Source organism: Palaemon carinicauda, chromosome 32 (genome assembly GCF_036898095.1).
Source record: "Palaemon carinicauda isolate YSFRI2023 chromosome 32, ASM3689809v2, whole genome shotgun sequence".
NCBI classification, from domain to species: domain Eukaryota; kingdom Metazoa; phylum Arthropoda; class Malacostraca; order Decapoda; family Palaemonidae; genus Palaemon; species Palaemon carinicauda.
The window spans coordinates 21,257,774-21,274,109 of NC_090756.1; positions in this window are offsets into that span (position 1 = coordinate 21,257,774).

Here is a 16,336-nt window from a genome sequence, read left to right on the forward strand (position 1 = left end):
ATATATATATATATATATATATATATATATATATATATATATATATACATATATATATACAAACACAGTATTAAGTATAAGAAAAGTAAGTAATTAAGTAAAGACAAAACATTAATGGCTGCCATGCGAGGGCGGGAACAGAAACATCTGCTCGCCGTTCGAGCCAAAAGCGAAGTGGAGCAGTTCACCGGTGTGTGGGGGGGAGGGGTAGTATGCCACCCATCCCCTACCACCTCGCTAGCTAGCGAGAGGGTAGTTAACCTTCGTTAAAAATCTAATGGCTCGTCATTTCAGCTACGCCGAAAGTAATACCCTATATAAATAGCGTGGTTTGTATTTCGGTTACGGAACAAACTCAAAATAAGACTGCGTAGCAAATGAGTGTTGAGTTCTGGGAGCCTTTGTATATCAGCGGCCAGTTCTTCATATGTGAATGGAAAATGGACACCTACTTACCTAACCTTTCCCCCCTAACCTAACCTGCAAGACATGCCCTTAATTATTTACCTATCGGGGGTGGCTAATGGCCCTTGCGACCCTTCTTACACTGCTGATTTCTTAGTCGGAAATCATCATGCATACAGGTGGACGCTATTATACATACACCCTGAGTTCTGAGTGGATTAACTGGACATACATAATAAATTTTCAGATGTACCCCAGTTTGTAGTTTAATGGGATTAACTGGAAAATGACAAATTTGGAGGTAATTTGTATTTTTCCAAACCATACAAACCTTAGCTTTATAATAGGGGTTATTACTTTCGGCATAGCTGAAATGACGAGCCATTAGAATTTTAACGATGGTTTACTACCCCACCACTAGTTAGCGTGGGGTAGGGAAGGTAGTCTGCTACCCTCCCCCTCAAACACACCTGTGCTTGAGCTCACTTTGCTTAGAGGTAGGACTTTAAGGGGGATAGGGCTGGCGGGCATATTTGATTAAATAGCTAAGGTATGTATAGTTAAGAAAAATACAAATTACCTCCGAATTTGTCATTTGTTCCGTAACTGAAATACAAACCACGCTATTTAATAGGGATGACTCACCCATTAGGAAGGGTGGACAGTCCCGGCCAGTACTGGCTTTTGGCTTTGCCCGGGGACTCAATATCTGAGTGTGTCAGCACTCAACAATAAGGAGTCCCTGCCCTCGCTAGACCCTTGCTACGCAAGGGACGCGGCCTACATAAGCTGTGTGTGTGAAGGTAAAAAGTGTGACTCGTCCTAGGAAGTTGACCTATAGTTCTTTAGAAGGAAACTCTAGGCTAGGACTTTCCCAATACCACCTCGTTAGGGTATGGGGACGTGACAGTATTAACTTAATACAGTACTAGGAACACAAGGAAACATGGTTTACCTGCAGTGGTTTGAGGTCAGCTGTGCAGAGAACCCAGGATGCTGCTTTCCCCAAGAGAGGGGAGGATGAAAAAGAGAATAAGGGCCAGACATACCTTTTCATTCATGCAGACTAAGATCGGGTAACAATGACCTCAACCTTTTGCTACTTGTCCATTAAGGAGCCTGAGGTTTAAACCAGTTGTTGTGCAGCCACTACAGGGCCGATAGAAAACGTATTGAGCCTCCTGTGGGTCACGTCTTGCAGGTAGTGGGAGGTGAAGGTCTTCTGACGCTTCCACACCCCAGCTTGAAGAACCTGTGTCACTGAAAAGTTTTTCTTGAAGGCCAGGGACGTAGCTACGCTCCTGACGTCATGTGCTAGGTCGACATGACGGAGGAGGGTCTGGATTCAGGAACAGATGGATCACATTCCGAATCCATGCCGAGATGGTATTCTTGGTGACCCTCCTCTTAGTCCTCCCAGTGCTCACAAACAATGCCTGCACTTGGGGGCGGACTGCAGCCGTTCTTTTGAGATATGGCCTCAGACTCCTTACTGGGCACAGTAGGAGATGGTCTGGGTCAACTGTTACCGAACGAAGACTCGAAATCTGGAAGAGTCGAACAGAGTGTACGGCACCCCCAGATTCTGAGTCTTAGCAATAAACTCAGGGGACGAATTTGAACGTTACCTCCCCCCATCCCCTTGAATGAGCGCTGTCGTATGATAGACCATGAAATTTACAGACTCGCTTGGCCGAAGCCAAAGCTAGTAGGAATACCGTCTTCCAAGTTAGGTGGCGATCTGAAGCCTGGCGTAATGGTTCATAGGGAGGTCTCTTAAGAGACCTGAGAACTCGAACCACGTTCCATAGAGGAGGTCTCACTTCCGACTGAGGGCTGGTAAGCTCATAACTTCGTATAAGTAGGGAAAGTTCCAGCGAGGAAGAAATATCCATTCCTTTTAGCCTGAAGGCTAGACTTAAGGCTGAGCAATAGCCTTTCACTGCCGAGACTAAAAGGCGCATTTTTTCCCGCAAATACACGAGGAACTCCGCTATTGCTGGAATAGTGGCATCGTGTGGAGAGATACCCCCTCCACGACACCAACCACAGAAGACTTTCCACTTTGCTTCGTAGACCCCTGCGGATGACTTTCGCAGATGTCCAGACATCCTGATCGCAACTTGTTGCAAAAATCCTCTCTCAGCGAGGAGATGCTGGATAGTCTCCAGGCGTGAAATCGTAGCGAAGCTACGGCTTTGTGGAAGATGTTGGCATGTGGTTGCTTGAGTAACTCAAGTCGCAGAGGGAGTTCTCTCGGAAGTTCCGTTAGGAGTTGCAGAAGGTCCGGAAACCATTCCGTGTGATGCCATAGCGGAGCTATAAGGGTCATTAGCAGATTGACCGATATCCTGGTCTTGTTGAGTACCCTCCTCATCAGACAAAACGGGGGAAAGGCGTACATGTCGATGTTGTCCCACCGTTGTTGGAGGGCATCTTGCCAGAGTGCCTTCGGGTCCGGGACTGGGGAGCAGTACAGCGGCAGTTTGAAGTACAAAGCGTTCGCGAACAGATCCACATTCGGGGAACCCCACAAAGTCAGGACTTTGTTGACTACTAGATGATCCAAAAACCACTCGGTACTCACTATCTGAGATACTCTGCTCAGACATTCCTCTTGCCTGGAATGAAACATGCCGATAGTGGAATTGAGTGGACTTCGGTCCATCTCAGCATCTCTACTGCGAGATGGGATAGCTGCTTCGAAAAGGTACCTCCTTGCTTGTTGATGTAAGCCACTACTGTGGTGTTGTTGCTCATCACCACCACAGAGTGACCCGCCAGGTACTGTTGGAACTGTTGAAGGGCCAGAAAGACGGCCTTCATCTCTAGCAGATTTATGTGGAGGCACTTTTCTGATTCTGACCACAGGCCTGAGGTCCTGTGATGCAGAATGTGGGCCCCCCACCCTTTCTTTGAGGTGTCCGAAAACCGCATCAAGTCCGGGGGAAGGAAGAGAAGATCCACTCCTCTTCGTAGGTTCTCGTCTGTCACCCACCATTGAAGGTCCATCCGTTCCACAGGTCTCATAGGGATCAAGATGTCCGGGGAATCGGAATCCTGATTCCACCGGGACTTGAGTCGCCACTGGAGGGATCTCATCCTAACGCAACCGTTGGGAACTAGACAAGCCAAATATGAGAAGTGACCGAAGAGACTTAACCACAACTGGGCTGGAAGTTCTTCTCGTCTGAGGAAAGGATCTGCGACCCTCCTCAGCCTTGCTATCCTGTCATCTGATGGGAAGGCTTTGTGGAGATTGGTGTCCAATACCACGCCTAGATATCCCAGTCTTTCAGTGGGAAGCAGGGAGGACTTCTCGAGATTTACCATGATCCCTAGATCCTGGCAAAGTCCTAGAAGTCTGTCTCGGTGTTGAAGAAGGGATGACTCCCGAGTCTGCTAGGATCAGCCAGTCGTCCAGATAACGGAGGAGACAGATGCCGATCGTGTGTGCCCACGATGCTATTAGGGTGAACACTCTGGTGAACACCTGAGGTGCTGTGGAGAGACCAAAACACAGCACCTTGAACTGGTAGATCTTGTTGTCTAGGCTGAATCTTAAGTACTTCCTTGAAGACGGATGGACTGGGATCTGGAAGTACGCGTCCTTCAGATCCAGTGTACACATGAAGTCTTGCGGTCTCACTGCAAGTCTGACCGTGTCTGCTGTCTCCATGCTGAACGGGGTTTGCTTGACAATGTTCAGAGCCGAAAGGTCGATGACTGGTCTCCAGCCTCCAGATGCTTTCTTTACAAGAAAGAGTCGACTGAAGAAGCCTGGAGACCCGTCAAGGACCTCTTGGAGAGCGCCCTTCTTCAACATGGTCTGGACTTCTGCCCAAAGGGAAGGGCCTGCCCCTTGCCGATCCCATAGCAAGGGAGCTCAACGACACTGGATTCGCTGTCAGGGGAGGTAGAGATGTTGTTAACGGGACGCGATATCCTTGACTGATTACGGAAATCGTCCAGGAAACAGCCCCGAGTTGCTGCCACCTGTTCGCGCAACTTTGTAGGCATCCCCCACTGGTGGACATACAGGGGGACTGCCAATCCTAGCGTTTGCGGCCTCGGCCGCTCCCTCTAGGATTTTTCCCTGCACTGGAGGACTTTTTGCCTTTCTTGTCCTTGACAGGAAAGGGCTTAGACACCGTTGTCTTCGCTGCAGCTGCCGGTTTCGTAGTCTTGGTAGGACATGGTTGCTGGGGTGCTGAAGGTTTACAGGGCTTCGATGTTAGAGCTCTATGTAGGAGAGTCCTGGTTGGACTTCCTCCACCTCTCAGCGGCCTGCTCCACGTCCTTAAGCTCAAACAAATTCTTCCCCATAAAGGAAGAATGCCTGAGTCGACTGACCTCGGTACTGGGGACCTTTTGATGGAACCTCTCAGACACCGTATCTCGACGTTTCAAGATGGTATTAGCCCACAAGTTCGAGACTTGGTGGGCTAGAAATTCGATTGTAGGAGTGCCCAAGAGTAAAAAGGTCTCCATAGCCTTCCTGGTACTTTCTCTGGACAAATACTCCGAACGTAGCAGGATGCCAAGTGTCCCTAGCCAGATATCCAGCCATAAAATGGCCTGCATGGCACACTTCGCCACCTTCTCCTGGCTAAGGATCTCCGTAGCCGAGAACGAAACCTGCCGGCTGGAGAGTCTCTCGAGAGGGACTCCCCTGGTAAGCTCTTCCAACAAATAGTGGAGTGGAAGAGCTAAACAAGGCTCCTCAACGATGTCGAAGTACCTCCTCTGATGGACACGAGGAGGTGGGAGGAGCTTGTTGCTGGCGCTGGATCTACTGGAGGAGGCAAGCTCGGAGAGCTGGACCTCGATCTTGGCCCTGGCACTCTTAACCCCTTGAGACCAGGGCATAGCCGCACTGGCCCTAGAGGGTTTTTAAGTTCCAAAGACTTGGTCCAAGACCGTGTCCATTGAGATTACTCATAAGGGATAGAATCTGCCAGAACGCGTGTTCTGACTCCTGCAGCTCTTCTCCTGAAGGACTAGCAGCAAAGTCTCCTGTCCCCAAAAGCTCTTCTTGGGGGGACTCGTGGATGTTTTCCGAGGGCTTGGCTGGCTCCGGTCTAAGCCTTGATGACGAATTAGGTACAGTTTTGGAGTACTTCGACTCCCGCCTGGGAGGGATGCAGGACTCCAAAAGCGACGCTGGGAGACTCTTCTCCACCCCTACCCGAGAACACGATTCAGCGCGAGGTGAGGTTTCCCCCATTGGTGCGATGGTGGAACGTCTCACATCACGTGACTCCCCTGAGGACGGGAATTCTTCGTCCGAAGGGGAGGGGAGGCCTTCCTCAAGGACTTACACAGAGTCAGCTTCGCCCTGGGAGAAGTTACCACATCCGAAACTCCTCTCTTCCTCTTCAGGGGAGTAGAAGCTACCAAGGATTTGTGGCCCAGGTAAGAGAGAACAGGCTTAAACGCCTGCATTACAGCTCGGACCAATGTCCCAAACCAAGGCTGCTGGCTGACAGCTGCGCTGTCAGTTACTCCTTCTGGAGGGAAATGATCGACAGATCCCTAGGAGGAGTTGCCAAAGCGGGGTTTACCTAAAACAAAGATGAATGAGAAGAAACGTCCCTGGACCTTTCTGGAACCTTCCCCCCTATCGGGGAGCGTGCTGTTCTGCGCTTACGGGGAAGGGAACGCGATGATGATGACTTGGCCGCGCATTGTCCTGCAGTCTCGAGCGTGGGTGGTTGCTGATCGTGATGGGGAATGCCCTGGGTGGCACACTGGTGACTGATAGCGCGCGAGAGTGATGGCGAGGGCGTGCGGGCGAGCGATGGCGCGCGTTGGAGATATCAGAGGGTGCATCGATGGAAGATTGCCCGCACGACCGCGCAGGATGCGGCTGAAGAGCCCGCGAAGGCGAAGATACCGTTGGGTGAGCGTGCGCAGGACACACGTCCCTTGCACGCGGGCGCGCATGTAGCACTCATCAGGCTGTGGAGATAGGTGTGGGCGCGCAGGGCACACGTGCGCAACCTCGTGGGCGTGAGTCGGAAACTGGGCACGGAGATGTGCTGGCGAGGGATGGCGTGTCTACGAGCGCTGGCGCGTTGGAGAGCGCTTATGAGTAGGAGAAGAAATTATATTCTCTACTGCGCCCAGATCCGAAGATCGTGGGCGCGCAGGAGATCATTGGCGTGGAAAGCGCTGGCGGGCAGGAGAACGATGGCACGCAGCAGTACTGTGCGCTGGCTATCAAGAGAGCACTGGCGCGCAGGTGAGGGTTGGCGCGCAGGTGAGCGCTGGCGCGCTTTAACAGGAACGTCCAACAAAAAGCGCTGGCGCGCTATAGCAGGAACCTCCAACGACGAGCACTTGCGCGCAGGTGAACTCTGGCGCTTAAGGGACGCATGTGCTAATTTGTTCATACGCCCTTGTTGCCCCGAAGGGACCGTTGCCCGTTTTACAACAGGATGCGTTGGCGCCCACAGCACGTCAGCAGGTCTGACGGGTGGAAGGTCGACGTGTCCACCGAAGGAGATCGCGAAGGATCTGCAGAGAGGTCAAGGGTTGTAGCTGGGAGAGTTGAGCACGGTGACGAGGTTCCTCTGCAGCGGACTGCGGAGACGATGATCCGAAGAGGCGCCTCCTTACACCCTTGTGAGGGGAAGGAAGACCTCTCCGGCGAAGAGGAAGGCGGGCTTTACGCCTTATGCGCCCTCTGTGGTCCGTGAGATCAGCGAGCTGACCACCAGCAGTCCTCCGAAGAGGAGTCTCTGTAAGTGAACGCCCCCGAGGGGGAGAATCACCGGCAAGAGAGACCGTTGGACTTAGTTCCTCCCTCGAAGCATGAGCAGAGGGAGAAACTAAGCCTTCAGCTACAAGAAGTTGATCAGGAGCAGAGGTTTGAGATATCACATCGGAAGCCTCTGCCAATCCAACGTCGACGATAGACAGAGGATCAATCTCTGCTAAAGCCTGCGATTGTTTGACAGCGGTCCCCAACCGGACCATATCAAACAAGGCTTCCTTGGAGGGCAAACCCTCAAGCCCCAAGGAAGACCAAAGCTAAAATAAATCATTAGTGCACAGACCGTTGGACTTAGTTCCTCCCTCGAAGCATGAGCAGAGGGAGAAACTAAGCCTTCAGCTACAACAAGTTGATCAGGAGCAGAGGTTTGAGATATCATATCGGAAGCCTCTGCCAACCCAACGTCGACGATAGACAGAGGATCAATCTCTGCTAAAGCCTGCGATTGTTTGACAGCGGCCCCCAACCAGACCATGTCAAACAAGGCTTCCTTGGAGGGAAAACCCTCAAGCCCCAATGAAGACCAAAGCTAAAATAAATCATTAGTGCACAGACCGTTGGACTTAGTTCCTCCCTCGAAGCATGAGCAGAGGGAGAAACTAAGCCTTCAGCTACAAGTTGATCAGGAGCAGAGGTTTGAGATATCATATCGGAAGCCTCTGCCAACCCAACGTCGACGACAGACAGAGGATAAATCTCTGCTAAAGCCGGCGATTGTTTGACAGCGGCCCCCAACCGGATCTTGTCAAACAAGGCTTCCTTGGAGGGCAAACCCTTAAGCCCCAAGGAAGACCAAAGCTGAAATAAATCATTAGTGCACAGATCAAGATTTAAATCCTCACCCGGGGGAGGAGGAGGAGCTGCCTCGCTATGGGAGGCAACTCCCTCTCCCAAACCCCGAGATCAGTCAACAGAACCATGGCCTACGCTTCCACTCGACGGTTTCTCGGAAGAAACCGATCGAGCGGGAGCTTAGGAGGAGGTTTGGGCAATGGAAAAAGAGCCCTTGGGATTTTCTCCTTTCAAAGAAACCTTCAAAAGAGAAATATCCCGTTTGGACTTCTTCCGTCGCCGAGAAAACCTCTCCCACTGGGAGGTAGACCACTCCCTACACTCACCACACTTATTATCTTCATCACACCGCTGGCCCCTGCAATAAGGACAAAGGGTGTGAGGGTCCGTATCGACCGCCGACATAAACGTGCCACAAGGGCGGTCAGGTAATCCAGGATACTTTCGCATAGTCGTAGAGGCCAACTTCATACACACCTGTAGAAGAAAAAGCAAAAGCAAAAAGTATTAAATGGCTGTCAAGAGGCGAGGGTGAGAGCGGACACGTCCGACTACCACCCGAGTCGATAGCAAAGTGAGCTCAAGCACAGGCGTGTGTGAGGGGGAGTGTAGCAGACTACCTTCCCTACCCCCCCCGCTAACTAGCAGTGGGGTAGTAAACCCTCGATAAAATACTAATGGCTCGTCATTTCAGCTACGCCGAAAGTAATAATCCCTATTAAATAACGTGGTTTGTATTTCAGTTACGGAACAAATGATATTTTCATAATAAAATAAATTTTTTAATATACTTACCCGCTGGCTAAATAAGAATGGCTTAAGTCTCCTGACGCCCCGGCAGAAATTTCAAAATCTTGCGCAACTTATCGCAGATATGCCAGGTGTACACTAGCGCCCTCGCGGTACAAGAGGTAGAACTATACCCACAAGCTTCAGATCTTACATGCCCCATGGTCTCTAGAGGGGAGGAGGGTGGGTTTTTAACTTATATAACCAGCGGGCATGACAAATTCGTAGATAATTTGTATTTTTCCTAACCATACAAACTTTAGCTATTTACATAGGGTATTACTTTCAGCGTAGCTGAAATGACGAGCCATTAGATTTTTAATGAGGGTTAACTACCCCCTTGCTAGTTAGCGAAGGGGTAGGGGAGGGGTAGCTAGCTACCCCTCCCCCCTCACACACCGGTGAACTGATTCACTTCACTTAAGAGGTAGGACTTCACGGGGGACAGGGCTGGCGGGCAAGTACAGTGGAACCTCTACACACGAACGTATCTACATCCGAAGTAAAATTCGAGCAATTTTTCGACTCTACACCCGAATTTTATTTCGACACACGAAGTAAGCAATTTTCGTCGTAACGGTTGTATCCGAATTTTTCGACGCGCGAAGTAAAATTCGAACACGTTCCTACTCTACACCCAAATTTTTTTTCGACACCCGAAGTAAACAATACCCGTGCACGTAGATGGTACTCATAGTGGCGGATGTATTTTTTATTTCCGCCTGTGAATAGTGGTTTTCACACGCCCCTGGTGTATACACGACACCCACAAGGTACTCGCGCGAGGGTAGTAACCTCTGCATTCCATGCTTTTATCTTTCTCTGGTATATTTGGAAGATTTATATCAGAAAAGTGTAAAGAAGGACCTTTTCTCCGGGCGTCACAGGTCTCTCCCCAGAAATAGATTTTTCCTTCGTCAAAATCCCTTTTTTTATGTTCATCCTTTTACGGTACTTTACGTAAATCATGGGTCCTAAAAGGCTTAGTTTTGCAAGTGGTAGTGGTGAGAAAAGGAATAAGGAAATGCTTTCTTCAGAAGTAAAGCAAGGAATTATTGAAAAGCATGAGCGTGGCATCCGTGTAAGTGAACTTGCAAAAGAACATCACGACGAACTTACTACAGAGGAGCTCAAGGAACTCCATGCTATGTCTGAGCACATGAGTGATGATAAGAAAGGGATCGAGGAGGTAGAACATGTGTTAGGTTCGGCGCAAATAAAAGAGGTGTTAGGAAAATATCAAGACGTGGTCGACTTCATCGACAAATACCATCCAAAGAAATTGCAGGTTTGTCGTGTAGTTGCGCAGTTTGATGATGTTTCCCCAATTTATTTTCGAAACATTCTGAAAAGCTGTACCAAGCAACTTTCTATCGATACCTTCTTTAAAAAAAAAACTACAAAGCGAACTCGCGAGGAAGAGGAAGGAAGTGGTTCAAAGAAAACGGCAAAGAGTGAAGCGAAAGAAAGTGAAACAAAGAAAACGGCAAAGATTGAAGGGAAAAAAATTCAATCAATTTTAAGTATACAGTAGAGTGAAAGTGATTAAAATTAATCATCAAAAAGGAAAAAAGAAAATGTAAAAAAAAATATAAAATATAAAAATAAAAAAAAATAAATAAGCTAAGTTAGGTTAAAGTTCACTTAGTGTAAGTTAGAATAAGTTACGGTAGTGTACGTTTATCGTAGTCAACCTCTCTACCTCCTCGCCGCCCGTCCGTCTCCTCTCTGTGTAGCAAGACCGACACCTGCGCTGGACTTTCTAAGGTAAAGTGACGCTAAAAACCCGTTTCTTATTTATTATTTCTTGATAATTATTCTTTTTTACATGTCTATTACCTAATTTAGAGTGCATATTGTCATGTGTAATTATGTGTAGTAATTTATTAAGGAGTTATAGGTTTTTGGGCTCAACCACGGATTAATCCTATTTCAATGTACATATTCTTATGGGAAAATTCGTTTCTACATCCGAAGTCGGTTGTGGAACGGGTCAAATTCGTATGTAGAGGTACCACTGTATGTGTAAATAGCTAAGGTTTGTATGGTTAGGAAAAATCCAAATTATCTGCTAATTTGTCATTTGTTCCGTAACCAAAATACAAATCACGCTATTTACATAGGGAGACTTAACCCTTAGGTAGGGTGGTAAGTCCCAGCCTTACTGGCTTTAGATTTGCCCGGGGACTCAGAATCCGAGTATGTTGAACTTAAGATATTGAGTCCCTGCACCTCGCAAGTTCCTTGCTCTGCAAGGAACGTGCGGCCTACTTAAGCTTGTGTGTGAAGGAATGAAGTGTGACTCGTCCTAGGAAGTTGACCTGATATCCTTTAGATGGAATTCTAGGATAGGACGTTCCCAATACCACCTCGTCAGGGTATGGGGGACGCGACAGTATCATCTTAATACTAGGAACACAAGGAAGCATGGTTTACCTGCAGTGGTTTGAGGTCAGCTATGCAGAGAACCCAAGATGCTGCTTTCCCCAAGAAAGGGGAGGATGAAGAAAAGAGAATAAGGGCCAAGCATACCTTTTCATTCATGCAGACTAAGACCGGGTAACACTGTCCTCAACCTTCTACTACTTGTCCACTAAGACCAGCTGTTGTGCAGCCACCAGAGGGCCGATAGAGAACGTATCGAGCCTCCTGTGGGTTACGTCCTGCAGGTAGTGGGCTGTGAAGGTCGTTTGACGCTTCCAGACCCCAGCTTGTAGAACCTGCGTCACTGAGAAGTTTCTCTTGAATGCCAGGGACGTAGCGATGCCTCTGACATTGTGTACTCTAGGGCAACGTGACGGAGGGGGGTATGGATTCAGGGAATTATGGATGACCCTGCGAATCCATGCTGAGAAGGTGTTCTTAGTGACCCTCCTCTTCGTCCTTCCTGTGCTCACAAACAGAGCTTGCACTCGAGGATGAACTGCAGCTGTTCTCTTAATATAGAGCCTCAGACTCCTTACTGGGCACAGTAGGAGATGGTCTGGGTCATCTGTTACAGAACGGAGACTCGAAATCTGGAAGGAGTCAAACCGTGGGTCCGGAACTCCAGGATTTTGAGTCTTAGCCACAAACTCAGGGACAAACTTGAACGTTACCTCACCCCATCCCCTTGAATGGGCGACGTCGTACGAAAGACCAAGAAGTTGACTGACTCGCTTGGCTGAGGCCAAAGCGAGCAGGAACACCGTCTTCCAATTCAGGTGACGATCAGAAGCCTGGCGTAATGGTTCGAACGAAGGTCTCTTAAGAGACCTGAGGACTCGAACCCCGTTCCATAGAGGAGGTCTCACTTCTGACTGAGGGCAGCTAAGCTCGTAGCTTCATATGAGTAGAGAGAGTTCCAGCGAGGAGGAAATGTCCATTCCTTTGAGCCTGAAGGGCAGGCTTAAGGCTGAGCGATAGCCTTTCACCGCCGAGACTGAAAGGCGCATTTCTTCCTGCAAATACACAAGAAACTCTGCTATTGCTGGAATAGTGGCATCGAGGGGAGAGATACCTCTTCCACAACACCAACCACAGACGACTCTCCACTTTGCCTGGTAGATCCCTGCGGATGACTTTCGCAGGTGTCAAGACATCCTCTCCGCAACTTGTTGCGAAAAGCCTCTCTCTGTGAGGAGATGGTGGATAGTCTCCAGGCGTGAAGTCGAAGCGATGCTATGGCTTTATGGAAGATGTTGCAGTGTGGTTGCTTAAGTAGCTAGTGGTGGGAGGAAGTTCTCTCGGGAGTTCCGTCAGGAGCTGCAGAAGGTCCGGGAACCACTCTGCATGATGCCATAGCGGGCTATAAAGGTCATTAACAGGTTGACTGATAGTCTGGTCTTGTTGAGCACCCTTCTCATCAGACAGAACGGTGGGAAGGCGTAAACGTTGATGTTGTCCCATCGTTGTTGGAAGGCATCTTGCCAGAGTGCCTTGGGGTCCGGGACTGGGGAACAGTACCGCGGAAGCTTGAAGTTCAAGGTTGTCGCGAACAGGTCCACTGTCGGGGAACCCCATAAAGTCAGGACTTTCTTGGCTACTAGAGGATCCAAAGACCTCTCGGTACTCTCTATCTGTGAAGTCCTGTTCAGACTGTCGGAGAGCACATTCCTTGGCCGGAATGAAACGAGCCGATAGGGGATGAGTGGACTTTGGTTCATCTCAGTACTGTATTTCCACTGTAAGATGAGAAAGTTGATATGAAGAGGTACCTCCCTGCTTGCTGAAACGAAAGTCACTACCATGGAGTTGTCGTCCACGGAGTGACTCGCCAGGGTCTGTTGGAAGTGTTGAGGGGCCAGACTTCGGCCTTCATTCCTAGCAGATTGATGTGGAGGTACCCTTCTGGTTCTAACCATAAGCCTGATTCAGAACGTGGACCTCCCCCCTTGTTTTGACGAGTCTAAAACAGCATCAAATGAGGGGGAAGGGCGAGAAGATCCATTCCCCTGCAAAGGTTTCCATAGGTCAGCTATCACTGCAGGTCCATTCGTTCCGCAGGTCCCAAAGGGACCCGAATGTCAGGGGAATCGTTGTCTTGATTCCACCGGGACTTGGGCCGCCGACGCAGGGATTTCATCCTGAGGCGGCCGTTGGAACTAGATTGGCCAGGAGGAAAGGTGACCTGGGAGGCGTAACCAAGATTGGGCTGGAAGCTCCCCTCGTCTGAGGAAAGGTTCTGCGATTCTCCGCAGCCTTGCTATCCTGCCATCTGATGGGAAGGCTTGGAGATTGGAGTGAAAAATCATGCCTAGATATCCCAGTTGTTGAGATGGGAGCAGAGAAGACTTCCCAAGAATTACCATGATCAAGCCTTCCCAAGAATTACCATGATCCCTAGATCTTGGCAAAGTCCCAGAAGCTTGTCTCGGTGTTGAGGAAGGGTTGATTCCGAGACTGCCTGGGATAGCCAGTCCTCCAGAAAGCGAAGGAGACGGAAGCCGCTTCTGTGTGGCCATGAAGAAAACAGGGTGAACATTCTGGAGGACACCTGAGGTGCTGCGGGGAGGTCGAAAAACACCGAACCTTGAACTGGCATAACTGTTGTCTAGGCTGAATTTCAAGTACTTCCTGGAAGACGGATGGATCGGGATCTGGAAGTACCCGTCCTTCAGCTCCAGTGTGCACATGAAGAGTTGTGGTCACATTACAAGCCTGATTGGCTCTGCTGTTCCACACTGAACGAAGTTTGTTTGACAAACTTGATCAGGGTTGAGAGGTCGAGACAGGTCTCCAGCCTTCGGACGCTTTCTTACAAGAAAGAGTTGACTGAAGAAGCCGTGGGGGGAGCCGTTGATGACCTTTAGGAGAGCCTCCTCTAGAGCATGGTCTCGATTCCTGCCCGAAGGGCTAGCCCCTTTGCCGATCCCATGGCATAGGAGCTCGGCGACACTGGATTTGCTGTCAGCGGAGGTAGAGATGTAAAGAACGGAACGCGATTCCTTGGCTGATCACAGAGATTGTGCAGGAATCGGCCCTGGGCTGCTGCCATTTGAGCGCACAACCTTGGGCATCCCCCCACCGGGGACCCTGCAGGGGTGTTGCCAATCCTAGCGTTTGCGGCCTCGGCCGCTCTCTCAGGATTATTGCTTCCCCAGAAGGACTTCCCGCCCTTCTTGCCTCTGACAGGAGGGGGCTGCTGTTTAAACACCTTGTCTTAGCTGCCGGGGCTGGTTCCGATGTCTTAGGCTGACGAGGCTGCTGTTGTTGAGGCGCTGGAGGTTGTAGGGTCTAGATGCAAGCGCCTATGGAGGAGCGAACCGTGATTCGCTTGCTCCATCTCTCAGTTGTCCGTTACCTGTCCTTGGGCTCAGAACAAGGTCTTTCCAAGAGTGGAAGAGTGTCTGAGCTTGCTGACATCTATTTGGGACTTCCGAGAGGAATATCTCGGTCACTGCATCTCAATGCTTCAACATCGAGTTTGCCCACAAGTTCAAATTTTGGTGAGCCGGGAAACGAGATGCTCATGCCCGAGAGGAGGAAGTTTCCATGACCTTCCTGGAGCTCTCCCTGGACAAAATCTTGGATCGCAGCAGGATGCCCAGAGATCCAAGCCAGACAACCAGCCACGAAGTGGCCCGCATGGCACACTTTGCGGCTCTCTTCTGGTTTTAAGATCTCCGAAGACGAGAAAGTCACCAGCCAGGCGGAGAACTTCTCGAGAGAAGAACTCCCTGGGGAGGCCCTTCCACGGAATGGTGGAGAGGAAGGGCTAAAACCAGGTTCCCCCATGATCTCGAAGTACCTCCTCTGCTGACGGCTGACAGACGGAGTGTCAGCGACTCCCGCTAGGGGAAAGGGAATCGAACGATCCTGAGGAGTAGAGATGATGGAGACTGCCCGAAAAGAAGAAGGATGTTGCGCAGACCTCTCTGAAGATCCTTCCTGCTCTTGTATGTGCCATGCTCTGCGTTTAAGGGGCTTCCCGCCCTAGAAGATCGTAAACTGGAAGTACGCGCCCCAGATGACTCGCCAGGTTGCCCGTGTTACGATAACACGCTTCCCGCCCTACGGGAATAGCGGTCGAAATCACCCTGGCGCTAGCGCGATGGCAAATCGTTGGTTCGTGCGCGGGCAAACATGTGAGATAAAATAAACGGAAGCAATTCAACCCGCAACGGGAAGGAAGCTATTGTAATACGTAATAGTAATAAATGGGTGAACGAACTCAAGGAGAGAGAGAGAGAGAGACCGTAGTCAAACAAAACTCCCAAGTTCCCCACGCTGAGAGACCAAGTTCCCCGTAGGGAAGGAGGAACAGCGGAGAAACATATTAGTAAGTAGAGTCCAGCGATGACGATTCCCCACGGCGCCCGCCGAAGGGAGACCGAAGGACCTAGGGAGAGATCGCGACCCATGAAAAGTCCCCGTAGTGGCCTGAGACCACACGGATAAGTGGTCGTACAATGAGTGAACTTCCTACACACACACACAGCACAAACACTGAAAAGGAAACTTACTATATTTCTATACTCAAATATATACATAAACATAAGAATGTTTACATATATATTAAGTATAAGAAAAGTAAGTAATTAGTAAGACAAAGCATTAATGGCTGCCATGCGAGGACGGGACAGAGACGTCTGTTCATTGTCCGAGCCAAAAGTGAAGTGGAGCAGTTCACCGGTGTGTGGGGGGGAGGGGTAGCTAGCTACCACTACCCTAACCCCCTACCCCCCGCTAACTAGTGCGGGGGTAATACACCCTTGTTAAATTCTAATGGCTCGTCCTTTCAGCTACGCCGAAAGTAAACCCTATGTAAATAGCGTGGTTTGTATTTCGGTTACGGAACAATTATATCTTAACCACATTGTCATAATACAAAAGTTACTCAGGCTTACCTTAATATTTGATGTCGCTAAAACCAAAATCCTTGGGTTCATGGGCCTTCAACCTCTTCCGGGGTGGAGGATTAGGAGGAGGACTTGAATTTTTGCGACTAGTGGAAGGTCGGGCGTCGTTAGCTGAAGAACGGCTGCTAAATGGCTGAACGATAGTAGCGTTTGCGGGAGGACGGACTGTGGAGGGAGGAGATTCAGGAATCGGCAAGAAGAGAGGACTGGCTTTGAGCGGGTAAACACGCTT